At 53.5% G+C, this 19,118-nt stretch overlaps 1 protein-coding gene across 2 annotated transcripts in view; it reads right to left on the bottom strand.

Moving 5' to 3' along the window:
- The window catches only part of CHRM1 (cholinergic receptor muscarinic 1), a 39,486-nt gene extending 20,579 nt beyond the window's left edge, over nt 1-18,907 (bottom strand). Inside the window, exons 1-3 of one of the 2 annotated variants that reach the window (XM_029061376.1) lie at nt 18,748-18,907; nt 3,735-3,844; nt 1,973-2,115 (exon numbers count right to left, since the gene is read on the bottom strand). The gene's annotated coding sequence lies outside the window, so the exon portion shown is untranslated. The remainder of the gene's footprint in view (nt 1-1,972; nt 2,116-3,734; nt 3,845-18,747) is intronic. The other variant, XM_029061377.1, reaches the window with a different exon arrangement.
- Between the last annotated feature and the right edge of the window lie 211 nt (nt 18,908-19,118).

Below are 19,118 nucleotides of genomic sequence, written 5' to 3'. Positions count from 1 at the left end.
TCCTAGAGGAGATGGGATTTCAGAAGGGTTAAGGACTGTGAGGTGCAGAGAGAAAAAACCCTGGTGAAGCCAGGGAGTGGGGAAAAGGATTACAATTAAGGTTAACATCTTTCAAACCTATATAAAAATAATTATAATGCCTTCTTGGGGATTCCTGTATTGTCTTTCAGCCTTATATATAAAAATTCTCCAACTGACAACTGGTGACTTATATATAATTATTAAAATTATTAAATATCTATAATTCCCCCCTTTTGACACCCACACAGTTCTGCCAGCTCCATGTGGTTCTATTGTGTGCTCTCCCTCTCTCTCTCTCTCTTTTCCTCTCACAATTCTCTCATCCTCCTCTCTTCCCCTTCTTTCCCCTTCCCCCTCACTCGCCTTTCTCCCTCCGTCTTCTGTCTCCCTCTGTGCAGTTCTGAGGCACCCCTCACCATCACCATGGTATCCACATCAGAACAGAAGCTTTGCTTAAATCACCAACTTCTCCCCACAGCTCCCCCTTCCCTCTCGGAACCCAAGCACCCCAGTTCCCAGATGCCGGTTCCCTTTCCCACCCCCTCACCCTGTTGTCCTGTCAGAACCCAGGATTCCAGCACCCCGTGTCCCCAGTTTTCTCTCAACAGTCCCGAGTTCCCCCTCCCAGAATTAGAGCATCCTTCTCTTTAGCCTTCCCCGCCCCCCGCCACCCCGTTCAGATACAATTCCTCTCCCAGAAACCCAGCAACTTGCTGTTCCCATTTCTCCAACCCAGGAAGTGAACAGGAATCTCAAGCCTGGTGAAATTGGTGGAGAGTTTGGTTGTACACAACAGGCAGTTTTGTGAAGAAGGGGGTCCTGGGGTTCAGCTGAAGGAAATCCAAAGGATGAGGAATAGCAATGATACAATCAGACTGCACATATGTATATATCTGCATATATCTGTAATTTATTTATTTGTTTTATTTCTCTATTTATATTAATGTCTGTCCCCTCCTCTAGACTGTGAGCTCATTGTGGGCGGGAGTCTTCCTGCTGTTATATTGTACTCTCCCAAGCACTTAGTATGGTGCTGTGCACATAGTAAGTGCTCAATAAATACGAATGAATGAATGAATGAATGAATGAGTGAATGAAAAGGGGTCCGTCTTGGGCAGGTGAGTACGTGAGCCTTTGCCTGTGCGTGTCATGAGAAGGAGGGCGGGTTGAAGGAATATTTGTTTGTGGGTTAGCTGTGTGTTCTCTGTGTCTATGGGTAGGACGTGTGCATCTGTGGATCTTCTGTAACTAGGAGACGATCTGTGATTGATCAATCAGTGGAGTTTATCGAGCGCTTACCATGTGCAGTAATTCATTCATTCAGTCATATTTACCGACCACTTACTATGCGCAGAGCTCTGTACTAAGCGCTTGGGAAGTACAATTTGGCATGTACTACTACTACTAATAATGTTGGTATTTGTTAAGCGCTTACTATGTGCAGAGCACTGTTCTAAGCGCTGGGGGAGATACAGGGTAATCAGGTTGTCCCACGTGAGACTCACAGTCTTGATCCCCATTTTACAGATGAGGTCACTGAGGCACAGAGAAGTGAAGTGATTTGCCCACAGTCACACAGCTAAGTGGCAGAGCCGAGATTCAAACCCATGACCATGACAGTATTATGTTCTGTGTGCTTACTGTGTACTAAGCACTTGCTCACTAAGACTGTAAGCCCCATGTGGGACAGAGACTTTGTCCAATCTGATTACCTTGTATCTACCCCAGCGCTTAGTACAGTGCCTGGCATATAGTAAGCACTTAACAAATTCAGCTATTATTATTATTCCTGGGAGAGAACAATACAGCAGAGGTGGTAGACACATTCCTTACCCAGAAGGAGCTTAAAGACTAGAACTATGTATGATGGATGGAGACATGTAGGCATGGTGCATTCTTGCCAGCCTGTGTGGGGTCTAGGTTTTTGCCTGTAAAAAGTCTCCCCACCCACCTTGAAGTATGGCTATCTGTCAGGCGATGGGATCAGTCCATCTGGCTGAAAACCATGGTTGGAAAGCAGTTCAGCTAGGTCAGCAAGTCCTGGAGGTTCAAAAGGAGTTGGTTCCTGGGCCCAGAGCTTGGTAGACCTTTAAACTGCAAAAGTACAAGGCTTATAATAATAATTGTGGTATTGGTTAAGCACTTACTGTGTGCCAAGCACCATACTAAGGGCAGACATCAGCAAATCGGGTTGGACACGGTCCCTGTCCCACTTGGGGCTCACAGTCTTACTCCCCTCTTTTCAGATGAGGTAACCAAGGCTCAGAGAAGTGAAGTGACTTGCCTAAGGGCACACAGTAGCAGACAAGTGGCGGCATCAGGATTAGAATCCAGGTTCTTTTGACTCTCAGGCCCGGGCTCTTTCCATTAGGCCAGACTGCTTCTCTTCTATCTCTGACCTTTCTCCCAGAAACAGCTTTTTACCTTTAACCTGCAGTGCTCTTCACCTGGTGAGAACCCCAGAATCTATGCCATCTCCCTCCTTAGCTCCCAGCTCTCCCTCCCAGAACCCAGGCGTCCCCCTCCCCGGCTCAGACGGCCCTGCAGCTCTGTGCCCTCTGGAATGCCAGTATCTTCGTTGCCACATCACAAGCGGATCTCCTTGGAACAATGCCCTTCACTGTTTCCCAGCCGCCCCTGGCTTCCCGGCTCCCCAGGCCTTCCAAGGCAAAGACAGCTTTGCTCTTCCTCTCCCTACATTCCCAAACCTCAGCCTTTGCCCGGGGGCCGAGGCCCGTGCTCAGCGCTGGGGGAAGCAGGATTCGCCCGTGCAGGCCTTGCCCATTTCCAGTCCTCTGCTTGTCCCCGAGCCTCGTCTCGCCTTTTTCCCATGTCCCCACCACCTGTTGCCTGATCAGAATTTAGGTGTCCTAGCCTTCCCCTTCCGCCTCAACTCTACTGCTCTCCCTTTCCCTCCTAGAATGGCAGGGTTCTCATCCCCGCTTTGCTCCTCATCTGCTGTGTGACTGAGCAAGTCACTTCACTTCTGTGTGCCTCGGCTATCTCATCTATAAAATGGGGATTGAGACTGTGAGCCCCACGTGGGACAAGGGGCTGTGTTTAACCCGATTTTCTTGTATCCACCCCAGTGCTTAGTACAGTGCGTGGCGCAGAGTAAGCGCTAAACAAATACCATAATTCTTATTAATTATTATTCACCGGGCCTCAGAGACCTCATATGTAAAAAGGGGATTAAGATTGTGAGCCCCAAGTGGGCCACGGAGAGTGTCCAATGTGATTAGATTGTATCCACTCCAGTGCTTAGAACAGCGTCTGGCACACCGTCAGGGCTTAACTAACAGGCCACAGCAAAGCAAGATCCTGCCCCGCCATTTTAGAAGCTGGCTTGGGAGTCAGAGGTCGTGGGTTCTAATCCCAGCGCTGTCACTTGTCATCTGTGTGACCTTGGGTAAGTCACTTCACTGGGCCTCAGACACCTCATCTGTAAAAAGGGGATGAAGACGGTGAGCCCCATGTGGGACAACCTGTTGACCTTGTATCTACCCCAGCGGTTAGAACAGTGCTCGGCACATAGTAAGCGCAAATACCAACATTATTATTATTATGATTATTATTTTAGAATGCTCTCATTCCCCAGTCCCGGTCTCCTGTTGGAAGCCAGGGTGACTGTTTCTCAGCATGCAACTCTCCCCACCAGACACCTCACCCCCACATCCTCTCGGGGAGTTACCACCCCTCCCCCAGCTACTCACCATGGTGGGGGGAGCCGAGGGGCAGTTCCAGCACCCCTCCCTCTGCGGGGGGCTTCCGGTGATCTTCAGGGGTGAGGACACCTGACTGCCCGGGGAAGCTGTGCCCTGGGCTGGCAGCGAGAGAGAAGCGGCTGGTGATTGGCATGTCCCACCCCCAGGGAGGAAGGAGCCTGACAAGAGGGTTGGGGGAGTTTTGGGGTAGAGGGTGGGCTCCGGAGGCCCCAACGGACCCTATGGAGCTGGGCAGAGTGGGTAGGGGCAACTGGGCAGTGAGTGAGTCAGTCAATTGTATTTATTGAGTGCTTACCGTTTGCAGAGCACTGTACTAAGCGCTTAGGAGAGGATGACAGAACAACAGAACAGAAACAGCAGGAAGGACGAGGCAAAATCGAGCAGCTCCAGGATGCATAGGGAGAAGAGGAAAGGAGAATACAAGGGAGACAAACACCCACACCCTCCGTGTATACACTTACGCATCATACGTATGAACACACAGGCACACACCCTGTCACGAAAGCATATACACACATTACAAAAGCACGCCCAGCCTTAGAGACCCTTCCCCCTACACATTCAGCTACTTGGCACACAAACACCCACTCACATCCATCTAGACACCTAACTCATGCACCTCGCACACACACGAAGCTTCGCATCTGTGTCTATGAGCACATCGTGGATGTACCTCTCACACGCCTGTTTCACATGTATGCTCCTCTACTGTCACATGCGCAGACTCGCAATCCGCCCTGCCCCCACCATCCACGCGCCCACACTCTCACACACCCACACACCAGCACACCAGGGCTCTCTGTTCTTTATTCCGTCTGTTTGGAAATGACACATTCGTCCTCACGTGAGAATCTCCGACTTGGAACAAACCCAGAGGGCTCTCTAGCCCGGAGAGCGAGTGGGATGTGTGTGTTTTTGTGAATGTATCCGTGTATCTTCTGTGTGTGCGTTGTATGTGTCTGAGTGGGTCTCCGGAGGTGCGTTTGTATGTCCGTGGGCCTGCTTCAGTGTTTTAACTGTGGAATCGGCTAATTCGGGTAACTAGCTAGCGAGACCACCCTTTCCCCTCTTCCCTGCTCCACCCCCAGTTTTCATTTGAAGAGGCAGACAGACAGGCAGACAGACAGCTCTCCTCCCTGCCTGTCAAACTGCATTTCCCCCTACTCCCACACAAGGTTCACAACACACTTGGAAGTGGTAAACCTTTCTCCTCCTCCCGACCTCCCACAGCTCCTCTGCTCCCTTAGGCTTCGCAATTCTGACTCTCACTGCCTCCATTCCATCACCCCTGCTCCTTCAGGGACCACCCCCCACCCACCCCGTCTGGGGCCCCTGCCTGGGCTCCCAGCTGTCAATCAATCAGTCATATTTACAGAAAACTTACTGTGTGCAGGGCACCATGCTAAACGCTTGGGAGAGTATGACCTAAGAGTTGGTGGACCTGCTCCCTGTGAGCCCGGGTGGGACAGGGACTGTGGTCAAACCAATTACCTTGTATCTACCCCAGCTCTTAGTACGAGTGCTTGGCATATAGTAAGCGCTTAACAAATAGCATCATCATTTTTATTACTATTAGAGGGGAGTTTAAAGTCTAGAGCTTGCAGTTTGTCTTCCGGCCTCTGCTCTCCTCCCTTCTCATGTTCTCTTCTTTTTTTTTTTTTTAATGGTACTTGTTAAGCGCTTACTATTTGCCTGCCACTGTTCGAAGTTCTGGGGTAGATATGAGGTAATCGGGTTGGACAAAATCCCTGACCCTCATGGGGCTCATAATCTTAATCTCCATTTTACAGATGAGTTAACTGAGGCCCAGAGAAGTACAGTGATCTACCCAAAGTCATACAGCAGGCAAGGAGCAGAGTCGGCATTAGAATCCAGGTCCTTCTGATTTCCAGGTCCATGCTCTAGCCGCTAGGCCAAGCTGCTTCTTCTGACTGCCCCCCACCCCCGACCAAGCCCCAGCCACCAGCTGGAGCCTGTCTGTTGGGTTTCAGGTTTGGAGTTTCCTCAGAGACGGAATCTCCCTGGCCCTTTGCTATAGAGACCTGGGTCCTGCCCCTACATCTCTGCCCCAGAGACCTCCCCAGAGCTGGGAACAAAGAAACCAACCTGTTACGTTCTCCTCCCCCACACCTCTTGCTAGGTCCTCGATGACTAAGCTAGGAGCCTCAGCTCCTCGGGGCGGGGGGAAAAGCAAGAGCTTCCTGAATCAGCCCCAGACCCGCAAGCTGCCTTCAGAAATGCCCCCCGCCCCCCAACACCTCCACCATTCCTCGACTCTAGCAGTCAGCAGGTCCATGTATTAGGAATACTGGAGGCAAAATGGGAAGTCAGAGGATAATGCTTCTTGGTTCCAATTCCTGCTTGTCCCCGGGCTGGTTTAACCGAATCACCCCCTTCTCTTTTCCTCATTCCCTCTCTTCTACAAAATGGGATAGAGAAACAGCGTGGCCCAGTGGATAGAGCATGGGCCTGGGAGCCAGAAGTACCTCTGTTTTCCCGGTTCTGCCACTTGTCTGCCGTGTGATCTTGGGCATATCCCCTAACTTATTTGGACCTCAGTTCTCTCATCCATAAAGTGGGGATTAAGACTGGGAGCCCAGTGTGGGACAGGGACTGCATCCAAACTGATTAGCTTGTATCTACCCCGGCCTTCAGTACAGGGCTTGGCTTATAATAAGTGCTTAACAAATACCATTAAAAAAAATGGGATGAGATTTCCCTCCCTCCTCCAGACTTAGAACCCTGCTGAGGAAGGTCGGGGGTGGGTCTTGTGAGGTGGGGTCTTGTCCAGGCCAGCTGGGGCCCCCACTTCCTTCACCATCATTTTATTGGGAAACAGCATGGCTTAGTGGATACAGCACGGGTCAGAAGGACTTGGGTTCTAATCCCAGCTCTGCTACTTGTCTGCTGTGTGAACTTGGCAAGACATTTCACTTCTCTGGGCCTCAGTTACCTCATCTGTAAAATGGGGATTCAGAGTGTGAGCCCCACGTGGGACAAGGACCGTGTCCAACCTGATCAACTCAGATCTACCCCAGCGCTTGGCCCATAGTAAGAGCTTAACAAGTACCATTATTATTATTATTATATTATTATTGCTCTCTCCCAATCAGTCTCCCCTCAGGGAGACTGTAGTTCTTTCCTCCCCAAGGGAATCTAATGCCCGAGAGGCTGGGCCAGGCGGGGAGGGGGGAGCCGGGTCCCCGAGGCCAGCTGCAGCTGGGAACAGACTGAACCACAATTAAGGCAGGCAGGCAGGCAGGCAGGCAGGCAGGCGTCAGGCTAAGGAGCGAAGCTGGCAGGGTAGGCCCGTGAGCTTGGAGGGGAAGCGGGCGGGGGCGGGGAAGGGCATGCTCTTCTCTGCACAGTCTCCGACCCCACTGACAAACCAACAGTCTCCTCCCTGCTCCCCCAAGCTGCCCTTTTCCCCTAAGCCCTGGTAAAAAGGCGGCAAGACGAGGGAGCCTTATTGATTATGATTTGTGTGGTCACTGTGTCTGTGGGTATGGGTGGGTAGATACTACGTGAACCTGGCCTTTATATGGCATGTTTGCCCATGCACTGTCAGTTGCTGAGTGTCACTGTGTGTGTGTGTGTGTGTACACGCGTGCGGGCCCATGCATATCCCTGGGGGAAAATTGTATTTGTGAATGCACGTGTATCTGGGTATGTGAGTGCATCGCAATCTTCAATGCCTCGCCTGCCTCCCCCGTCCATTTCCTGATCTGATTCAGTCTCCCTCTCTGCTGCTTAGTCTTAGCTGGCTTCTCCCTCTGTTTCTCTTTCCCTTCCCCTCTCCTTCGATCGAGGCTAGACAGCTAGACCCAAGCGCTCTGTGGTGGCTTTCCCCTCTGCTCCACCCAGCTCCCCCAGTTCCCTAGGCAGCTGGACGCAGGCTCTCTGTGGGGGCTTCCCCCTCCTCCATGCTTCTCCCCCATTTCCCTAGACAGCTGGACCCAGGTTCTCTCTGGAGTTTTTCCTCTGCTTCACCCTTCTCCCCCAATCCTCTAGGTAGCTGGATACAGGCTCTCTTTGGTGTCATAATATTAATACTAATAGTATTTGTTTAATAACGTTGGTATTTGTTAAGCGCTTACTATGTGCCGAGCAGTGTTCTAAGCTCTGGGGGAGATACAGGGTAATCACGTTGTCCCACGTGAGGCTCACAGTTTTCATCTCATTTGACAGATGAGGGAACTGAGGCACCGAGAAGTTGAGTGACTTGCCCAAAGTCACACAGCTGACAGGTGGCGGAGCCAGGATTAGAACCCATGACCTCTGACTCCTAAACCCGGGCTCTTTCCACTGAGCCACGCCCTTCTCTAGCTCTTATGTGTCAAGCATTGTTCTAAGTGTTGGAGTAGATACAAGATAATCAGGTAGGACAAAGTCCTTGTCCCACACGGGGCTCACAGTCTAAATCCCCATTTTACAGATGAGGGAACTGAGGCACAGAGAAGTGAAGTGCTTTGCCCAAGGTTACACAGCAGACAAGTGGCATAGTAGGATTAGAACCCAGGTCCTTCTGACTCCCAGGCCCGGGCTCTAGCCACAGGCCACACTGTTCCTCCTGCTTCGCCCTTCTCCCTCAAACCCCTAGGCAGCTAGATCCAAAGTCTTTGAGAGCTTCCCCACTCCTCCGCCCTTCTCCCCCCAGGGCGCTATGGTCTATAATTGTATTCATCGAGCCCTTACTATGCTCAGAGCACTGTACTAAACGGTCGGGTGAGAACACTACAGCAGAGTTGGTAGATTTGTTCCCTGCCCCAAATGAGCTTACAGTCTAAAGGGGGAGGCAGACATTAATGTAAATAAATAAATTACGGAGATGGACAAAAACGCTGTAGTCAGGCAGGGCAGTTCTGAAGAATTTCTTTTTTTCATTTTATATTTACAAAAGTCCACTATTTACAACAGCTTATCATAAAATATTTACAATAATACAGCAGCAGCAGCAGAAAGAGCGGCTGCGGCGGCGGCCTCCACACACTACGGACTGAGAAGACTGTAGCTGTGGTCAAACTTGAATTGTTCGATTCAGCCCTAAATGCCGCTCCTCTAATCACAGAACCTAACTGCTCTTTTCATTTTTTACTTTTGAACACATTCTTCTCTTTTTTGTTTCTGCATTTTCATTTTTGCACATTTCCTTATGTGTCTTTCACCAGCCCCTTCTCCCCGATTTATTCTCGGATCTTGGGCCCCTTGAGAGTAAGATACCACACCTAACGCTCTCCTGGGTCTTTAAAATTTTTTTTTGCCCCCAGCGCTTAGTACAGTGCTTTATACCCAGGAGGTGCTTAATAAATAATAGTGCTTTTAGAACAACTCCTACTGCAATAGCAGGCTGGTGTCCTCTACTCTCGGAACTCATGGAGGTAATAATGAAATCAGCTTCTCTGGCTTGGGATCAATCAGGCAATCAGTGATATTCACTGAGCACTTACTACATGAAGACCACTTTACTAAGCGCTCGGGAGGGTACATTACAACAGAATTAGCAGACACATTCCCTGCTCAGGATGAGTTTCCAGCCTAGATCCCTTCCTGGTATCTTCGGAATGTAGTAATAAATAATAATAATAGTTTTTGTTTTGTTTTGTGGTCTGTCTCCCCCGTTTAGACTGTGAGCTCGTCGTTGGGCAGGGATTGTTTCTATCTGTTGCCGAATTGTACATTCATTCAATTGTATTTATTGAGCGCTTACTATATGCAGAGCACTGGACTAAGCACTTGACCAAGAGCTTAGTACAGTGCTCTGCACATAGTAAGCACTCAATAAAAACTAATGAATGAATGAATTAATAATAATAATGATTATGGTATTTAAGTGCTTACTATGCGCCAGGCACCGTACGAAGTGCTGGGGTGGATACAAGCAAATCAGGTTAGGCACATGGGGCTCACAGTCTCGATCCCTATTTTCCAGATGAGGTAACTGAAGCACAGAGAAGTGAAGCCACTTGCCCAAGGCCACACAGCAGACAGGTGGCAGAGTCGGTATTAGAACCCATGACCTTCTGACTCGCAAACCTGTGCTCTATCCAGTAGGTCATTCGGTCTGTAGTCGTGGAGAAGAGGGTTAGTATTCTTGGAGTGGGTGTTACTCTTCCCAAACACTTTCTGCCGTTCTTTCCCAACAAGAGGGTGGGAGCTCCCCATTTTGTGAGGAGCAGCGTGGCTTAGTGGCAAGAGCCCGGGCTTGGGAATCAGAGATTGTGGGTACCAATTCCATCTCTGCCACTTGCCAGCTGTGTGACTCTGGGCAAGTCACTTCACTTCTCTGGGCCTCAGCAACCTCAATCATTCATTCAGTAGTATTTATTGAGCACTTACTATGCTCAATACATAATACTAAATACTATGTAGTATTTATTGAGCACTGTACTAAGCGCTTGGAATGTACAATTCGGCAACAGATAGAGAAATCCCTGCCCATTGACGGGCTTACAGTCTAACCTCATCTGTAAAATGGGGATGAAGACTGTGAGCCCCACGTGTGACAACCTGATAATAATAATAATGGTGGTATTTGCTAAGCACTTACTATGTGCCAAGCACTGTTCTAAGCGCTGGGGTAGATGCAAGGTAATCAGGGTGTCCCTCGTGGGGCTCACAGTCGTAATCCCTATTTTACAGATGAGGTAACTGAAGCACAGAGAAGTGAGTGACTTGCCCAAAATCACACAGCTGATAAATGGCAGAGCTGGGAGTAGAACCCGTGACCTCTGACTCCCAAACCCGGGCTCTTTCCACGCTGCTGCTGACTTTGTATCTCTCCCAGCGCTTAGAACAGGGCTTGGCACATGGTAAGCGCTTAACAAATACCATTATTATTATTATTTTACACCTGGGAACCCTGAGGGTGGGGGGCGAGGGGGCCCGACGCCCCCCATGTGAGGGTGGCTACCCGCAGCCCGGCCCCTGGCTAACCTCCCCCGCGCTTGCCAGATTTAGTCCCGGAGGGAGGCGGGCCCGGTGTCTTTATTTTAAGCCTCCCGGAGCGCGGCACGAACGCGTTTCCCGGCGGCACAAAAGATTCCCGGGAGACGCCGGGCAGGTGCAGGCTGGGGGGATGGGGGAGGGGTCCCCCCCCTCCGGCTCCCCTCTCGGGGGGCTGTCCCGGCCCGGGACCCTCTCCCCCGGCCCTGCTGTTGGAGGAGGAAGAAGGGGCCCTGTGGGTTGGCCGGTGGACGCCCTGGGCACCCGCCCTTGTCCATCTCGCCCTCCTGGAAGCCGGTCCTGGGGGAATCTGAGCAGGAGAGGGGCCCTCGGGTCTCAACCTCCATCCAGCTACACGGCTGGGTCCCTAGGAGGGGTTACCGGGACGCCTGGGGCCCCAGGAGGAAAGCTTGTTGGGGTGGCTCTTGGCGAGGCACCCCTGGCTTGGGCCTAAACTCGGGCGAGGGGTCAGGCTGCCCGGCCCGCTCCCGCTCCCTCCGGGGGTCCGAGGCCTGTGAGGGTGGGATGAGGGTGGGATGAGGGTAGGATGGGTGTGGGATGAGGGGTGCCCAGGCTGCAGGCCGCGTGTCTCATGGGAGTTGGAGGCGCAGCGCCCGGTCTGGCTAGGCCCAGGCCTGTCCATCCAGGCCCAGCCCAGCCCAGGCCGGCCCAGCCCACACCGCCGCCGCCTCCATCCCTGCCCAGAGCCTCCTCCGATTGCTATTTTTGGTCTCCTCGCCAGGGATTCGCTCGACTCCCTTGGAACAGAGGCGGCGGCACAGGGAGGGACAGAAATAGCAAGCTGGGCCAGGCCAGGGTGCTCGGACTCCAGCCTCCCCCGGTCCTGGTTCTGGCCGGGGGAGCCACCTGGGGCTAGGCCTATAATCATCATCATCATCATAATAATAGCATTTATTAAGCCCTTACTATATGACAAGCACTGTTCTAAGCGCTGGGGTAGAAATGGACTAGTCAGGTTGTTCCATGTGGGCCTCATAGTTTTAATTCCCATTTTACAGATGAGGTCACTGAGGCCCAGAGAAGTGAAGTGGCTTGCCCAAGGTCACACGGCAGACAAATGGGGGAGCCTGGATTGAGAAGCAGCATGGCCTAGTGGCAAGAGCACTGGCTAGGGAGTCAGATACTAATACTGTCTCTGCCACTTGCCTGCTGTGTGACCTTGGACAAGTCACTTCACTTCTCTGTGCCTCAGTTACCTCATCTGTAAAATGGGGATTAAGAGTGTCAGCCCCAAGTGGGACAACCTCATTGCCTTGTATCCGGTGCTTAGAACAGTGCTTTGCACATAGTAAGCGCTTAAAAAATACCATCATTATTATCTACCTCAGTGCTTAGAACAGTGCTTGGCAAATACAATACAATAATAATAATACAATAATACAAATACAATAATTATTATTAACTGGAGCTGTGAAATGAGGGGGGAGCCAAAGGACCTACTGATTGATTGATTGATCGATCCCCTGCCCTTTTCCGGGGACCTGAGGTGCAGGTGAGGACTGGGGGAGGATCTCAGGGCGATCTCGGCCCAGGGATCTTGGATGGGAGGTGGGAGTAGGGGTGGGGGCCTCAGGGAGATTTGGATGTTAACTTCAGGGTTCTGCCAATCTCGCAGCCCCCTGACAAGAGGTGGAGCCCCCCTGCTGCCCAGCCGGACAGAGGCGCAGGGGGGCGGTGACATACCCCGAGCACGAGCAGGGAATGTGTCTGTTTATTGTTCTATTTTACTCCCCCAAGCGCTTAGCACAGTGCTCTGCACAAAGTAAACGCGGGAATGTGTCTATTATTAATAATGTTGGTATTTGTTAAGTGCTTACTATGTGCAGAGCACTGTTCTAAGCGCTGGGGTAGATACAGGGTAATCAGGTTGTCCCACGTGAGGCTCACAGTTAATCCCCATTTTACAGATGAGGTAACTGAGGCACAGAGAAGTTAAGTGACTTGCCCACAGTCACACAGCTGTCAAGTGGCAGAGCCGGGAGTCGAACCCATGACCTCTGACTCCGAAGCCCAGGCTCTTTCCACTGAGCCACACTGTACTCTCCCAAGCGCTTAGTACAGGGGTCTATAATAAGTGTGGGAATGTGTCTGTTTATTATTGTACTCTCCCAAGCGCTTAACACAGTTTTCTGCACACAGTAAGCACAGGAATGTGTCTGTTTATTGTTCTAGTGTACCCTCCCAAGCGCTTAGTACAGTGCTCTGCACACAGTAAGTGTGGGAATGCGCCTGTTTATTATTCTAGTGTACTCTCCCAAGCGCTTAGTACAGGGCTCTGCACACAGTAAGTGATCAATACGTAGCACTGACTGGCTAGAGATTCCGCACCCCTCGGAGCAGTGGGAGCTTCAAGGAGAAGCTCTGTGTCCTGGTACCCGGGCCTGGGAATCAAGAAAGACTTGGGGTTCTAATTCCTCCTCTGCCACACATCTGCTGTGTGACCTTGGCCATTCCACTTTACTTCTCTGTGCCTCAGTTTCCTCATCTGTAAAATGGGGATTAAGACTGTGAGCCCCGTGTGGACAGACCCTGTGTCCAATCTGATCATCTCGTATCTACCCCAGCGCTTAGTACAGTGTCCGGCACCTAGTAAGCACTTAGCACACACCATAACAAAGGGTTTCGACTTAAGTCCCATAGCCCCTCACTCTCCCAGGCGTCCGGGCAGGGTTTCAGACCCAGCAAATGGGATTCTGGGAGGCAGGGAACAGGTGAGGAGGAAAATGCCCAGCAGGGCAGGAGACACCGTGGTGTTGTCCCTTGACTCAAGAAGACGCTTTTCCTCCCCAAGGATCAGGTGGGAGAAAGGCGAGGAGAAAACTAAACGATTTCTGCGTCTTTGAAGCAGCATGGTGTAATGGATAGAGCACGGGCCCGGGAGTCAGAAGGTACTGGGTTCTAATCCCGCCTCTGCCAGTCGCCTGCTGCGTGACCATAGGCAGGTCACTTCATTTCTCTGGGCCTCAGTTACCTCATCGGTAAAATGGGCACTGTGAACCCCCTGTGGGACAGGGACTATTTCCAACCCGTATTTGCTCGTATCCATCCCAGCGCTTAGTACAGTGTCTGGCACATAGTAAGCGCTTAACAAATACTATTTATTATTATTATTATTATTCCTAAACGCGGGAGAAGCGGCCCCCGAGGAGAGAGGCAGGGCGGAGCAGGTGGAAAGATTGTGGTTTAGTGGAAAAAGCCCGGGTTTGGGAGTTAGAGGTCGTGAGTTCTAATCCAGGCTCCGCCGCTTGTCAACTCCGTGACTTTGGGCAAGTCGGTTCACTTCTCTGTGCCTCAGTTACCTCATCGGTAAAACGGAGATTAAGACTGTGAGCCCCACGTGGGACAACCTGATTACCTTGTATCCTCTCCAGCGCTTAGAGCAGCGCCTGTCACATAGTAAGCGCTTAACAAATGCCATCGTCATCATCATCATCATCATTATTATTAGGTGAGAAAGCCAACGACTGCGCCGCGGGAGGGACCGACCTAGGCGTCTTTGTTGGCCCGCCCGCCCCTTCGGGGCAGGATGAAGGTTCCCGCTCAACCGGCTGCCGGCTGAAGGGAAACTCAAACTCTTTGGATGCAAGATCCAGAGAACAAAGAACAGAGGGGCTAATTTCCCCTAGAGCCATTCTCTCCTTCCTCCGGGCCGGTTGGGCTGCAAGGGGCAGAAGGAGCTGGCCAGGACCGCGGAGTCGGGATGGACCCACACGGAACCAGAACAGGCTCCACAAACCACCCCCCAACAAGAAGAAGAATAATAACTGTGGTATTTATTAAGCGCTTACTATGTGCCAGGCACTGTACTAAGGCTCTGGAGTGGATGAGAAGCAGCGTGGCTTAGTGGAAAGAGCCCAGGCTGGGGTGTCAGAGCTCGTGGGGTCTAATCCCGGCTCTGTCACTTGAAAGCTGTGTGACTTCGGACAAATCACTTCACTTTTCTGGGCCTCAGTTACTTCATCTGTAAAATGGGGATTAAGACTGTGAGCCCCACCTGGGACAACCTGTTCACCTTGTATCCCCCCCAGCGCTTAGAACATTGCTTTACACATAGTAAGCGCTTAACAAATGCCATCACTATTAGTATTATTAAGCGCTTTAAAATACCAACATTATTATTATTATTATACAAGCAAATCGGGTCGGACGCAGTCCCTGTCCCAAATGGGGCTTTCAGTCTTAATCCCCATTTTACAGACGAGGTAACTGAGGCCCAGAGATGTGAAGTGACTGGCCTAAGGTCACCCAGCAGACAGGTGGCGGAGCTGGGATTAGAACCCAGGTCTTTCTGACTCCCGGCCCGGGCTCTAGCCACTGGGCCACGTGGCTTCTCCGAAGGTACCATTTGGGTCCCTAATCCCGATGGCCCCGAAGAAGCCAAGCGGAAACTAAATGGCAGATAATATTGGGGGCGGGTTCTTGGGGCGGGAAAGGAACTCGATGGGAAAGCGGCGAGGAGCGGAGAGGAAGATTTTGGGATGGCTCAGTTTGGCGTTGGCATCTGCTCGGCCACCTGCCTCCATTTCCCCCTTTCTCTTGGCGCGCCGCACCTGGGCCCAGCAAGGGTCCGGCCGTTGCCCGTCATTGGGCAGGGATTGTCTCTATCTGTTGCCGAATTGTCCATTCCAAGCGCTTAGTCCAGTGCTCTGCACATAGTAAGCGCTAAATAAATACTACTGAATGAATGAATGCAGAGCAGAGCTTCGGCGCGTTTCGGGGGCCCGGCCGAGCGCCCGGCACAGGGCTCAGCACCGTGTTCAGCGTGCAGCAGTACTCAGTAAATAACCCTGTCGATTCCCCGGAGGAGGGATTTTTGGATCGGGGCGAGGCAGCTCCGCGGATGGTGGGGAAGGAAGGAAGGAAGGAAGGAGAATCCAGAAGCTTTTAGCCAACGCGGGAGGAGGAAGCGTCGCCCACGTCCTACCTCGGGGCTGGAACGCCCTCCCTCTTCATAGTATTTACTGAGCGCTTACTGGGGGCAGAGCACTGTCCTAAGCGCTTGGGAAAGTAGAGAAGCAGCGTGGCTTAGTGGAAAGAGCCCGGACTTGGGAGTCAGAGGACCTGAGTTTTAATCCCGGCTCCGCTGTCTGCTGTGTGACCTTGGGCGAGCAATTTAACTTCTCGGTGCCTCAGTGACCTCATCTGTAAAATGAGGATGGAGACTGTGAGCCCCACGTGGGATAACCTGATTACCTGGTATCTACTCCAGCGCTTAGAACAGTGCTTGGCACGTAGTAAGCGCTTAACAGATACCATAATAATTATTCCTACAAGACAACAATAAACAGTCACATTCCTTGCCCACAACGAGCTTATTGAAGGCACATCTCCAAGAGGCCTTCTGTGACTAAGCCCCCCCTTCTCTTCTCTTCCACTGCCTTCCGCGTCGCCCTGACTGGTTCCCTTTATTCATTCCCCCTCGCAGCCCCACAGCGCTTATGTACCTATCTGTCATTTACTTACTTATTTGTATTATCGTCTGTCTCCCCCGCTAGACCGTAAGCTCGATGTGGGCAGGGGATATGTCTGTCATATTGTTCCATCGTACTCTCCCAAGCATTCAGTACAGTGGTCTGTACACAGTAAGCGCTCAATAAATACGATCGATCGATTGATTGAAAAGCCACCGCCCCCGGGGAACTGGGCGTGCGACCCTCACCGACCCGAGCTGGGGATCAATTCGGTAGCGCTTGGTTTCCCACGACCACCCGGACCAGGCCTGCAGCTGGACAGGGACGCCCCGGGGGGGCGGGGGGTCTTTTGACTATGGTCCAGCCAAAGGACCCAGGCCCCTTCTCCTCAGCCTCCCTCACCTCCCCTATCCTCCTTGTTTCCTCCTCTCCAGACATGACGGTCACCCTCTCCAACCCAGCAGTTTCAAACGGCGGTTCCAACTGCCCTTTCTAGGACGGATCCGGTAAAGTTCAGTTTTTAATTAGGGTGGGTTTTTTCTCTTTCCGTCTCCTGGGTGTTGCTTCGGTGATGAGAAAGGGGCTTCGTAAAACCTATTCTTGCTGCGTCTCTCCCCACCTCCCCCGTGCCCGGAGCTGAGAATGGGTAAGAACCTCACCCAAACCTCGCCCCCCCAGCAAGGCGAGCCGACCCTTGGTGCCAGTCCTTTTTAGGCCGGTCCTGGGGGTTCCGAGGTCGGGGCAGTCGCAAGTGGGAGCCGCTCGTCGGACCCTCCTTCCCACGGGGCCCGAATACAGCTGCCGGCCTCATCCCTAGGGGCGGGAAGCCTGATCCGGAGGCCTGTCCGGAGCTTGCCCACTCGGCGCAGACCTCCACTCCCCCTCCATCCCTCCCTGCGCCCCCGTTTTCCCCTCTGGCCCCATCCACCGTGCGCATCTCTCAGCCCCCACTTTCTGGGGACTTCCCCGGGGTCTCTGGGGGAGGGGCCGGCACCCCCTTCACCCTTTTTTCCTTTCCCCCATCCCAACCCACGCTCCCCTGCAGGCCTTGCCAGCCTGTGGCTCCAACCGCCTCCGGCTCCTTAGTCGGTCGCCCCCCGGTTTCTGCTCGGTCTTTCCAGAAGGAACTGTCCGCCGGAGCGAGGCCTTCCCATCTGCCTCGTCTCATCTCTTCCCACCCCCGCGCTCTTTACACGCCGTTCGTGCCCATTGCACAGATGGGGAAAACCAAAGGAACCGGAGACGGTTCCAGGACAGACCTTATTCTAACTCTCTCGACGTCACTCGCCTCTTTCCTTTCGCATCTCTCTCCACACTCGTCTGTTTCTTTGGATTTAGACACGTCTCCCTTGACATTTTTTGGCCCTAGCGACCTAGGTATTTGTTCCATTTATACTCTTCGCTTTGCCAGTGGAGAAACATAATAATAATGGAATTTCTTAAGCGCTTACTATGTGCCAAGCACTGTTCTGAGTTTTCTCTCTCTCTCCAAATGCCCGGGCTGTCTATTTTGGGGCTCAGGAGGAGAGAATGAGGTGTGAAGGTGAGGTGATTCCTCCCGAGGGCTGCGGGAGTTGACGCAGCCGGGGCTCCGGATGGGAGAGCTGCCTTGTAGGGGGACCCCCTTAGGGACAGGCCTGCCCTGCTCAGCTACTCCGGACGGACACTGGGGTTGGGGAGGATGCAGGAGGCCGAAGTGAGAGCCAGCCTACGGGAGCTGTCGGGAAGTGACGAGGAAACCCGCGTTCACCGAGGGCTCTCAAGATCGAGGCCGGGTCCTGTAGTGTGATGGACCCGCGGCCTCGGCAGAGAGAGATGCGCCTCGTCACGGGAGCCAGGGGCAGGACCCAGGCGTCCCGGACCCTGGTCTTTCCCCCCCCCCCCCCCGCCTCCTCCTCCGCAATTTTAGGGCCCGTAGCCACCACGGGGCCTTCTCCCCGGCGGCTCTTGCTCTAACCCGGATTGCCAGCTCCGAAACCACCTCAGGTGTCCGGGGAGGGGGGACCGGAGGGTCCCAAGACCTCGGACCCTTCCCCTCCCAGGACCTCTGAATCCTCCAGACTTGGGGACTCGGGCTTTAACCGCATCGCTCCCCAAGAAGAGCGAGGGATCCGGGCTGCTCCGTCGTCAAGGCGGCAACGGATTTGGTGACCTGGGGTCACGCCGCCGGAGATGAGACATTAAGACAGAAAACAGAACCCCGGTTGCTGGGAGTGATGTGTTTAAGGGCAGAGCCAGCTTCCTCCCCTCCCCTCCCTCCCTGCCTCCCGCCCTCTTCCCCCTCGCCCTCCCTCCCCTGCGCCCCCCGGCCAGGACCAGCTCCCGTCCGGGATTGGGGGACGGGGGGTGGGAGCGCGAAGAGCCGGGAAGCCCGGTGGAAAGGACAGGAGCCACAGGACAGGAGCCACAGGACAGAAGCCGAGCCGGCGGAGGTCCGGGAGGCGATGCCATCTCTGCCCTCAACTCCCTCCTTGAGAGGGAAGGAGGGGAGCTCCTCCACCTGCCAGTCTCCGAGGGTGCGAACTCTTCTCCCGCCCCCACCCTGACCTCTCTCTCCCAGCCCGGCTGGGCAGACCTCTGGGCACCAGCTGGGCTCCAGGGGCAGAGGGCACCGGCGGCCGACCTACCTGCCCGGGGTCGTCCCCGGCCTCCCTCGGCGAGGCTCAGGCGGGGTGGCTCCGGGGCGGCCCGTGTCCCCTTTGGGTGTGTGTCCGGAGCCCCGGTGCCCCGCAGGCCGGTGCCCCGCAGGCCGGTGCCCCCGCTGCTCGCTGCTCGCTGCTTGGCAGCGCTGCGGGGCTGCAATGAGCAGAGGAGGCGGGAAGCCGCCTCGGACGCGCCCCCTAGTGGTCAGAGGGCGCGGGGAAGCCCCCCGCTCCCGGCCTGGACGCCCCCCACCCCCGGACCCGCCCCCCACCCATCACCCCTCCGGGCGCTGCCTGCGACCCCCGAGGGCAAGGACGGGGCGTCGGAGATCCAGCCAACCGCCCGGGGAGGGCCT

The sequence above is a fragment of the Ornithorhynchus anatinus genome, chromosome 3 (genome assembly GCF_004115215.2).
Source record: "Ornithorhynchus anatinus isolate Pmale09 chromosome 3, mOrnAna1.pri.v4, whole genome shotgun sequence".
In the NCBI taxonomy this organism is placed as follows: domain Eukaryota; kingdom Metazoa; phylum Chordata; class Mammalia; order Monotremata; family Ornithorhynchidae; genus Ornithorhynchus; species Ornithorhynchus anatinus.
Note: the sequence above shows the minus strand (reverse complement) of the source record. Positions and strands in the feature narration are given on the sequence as shown.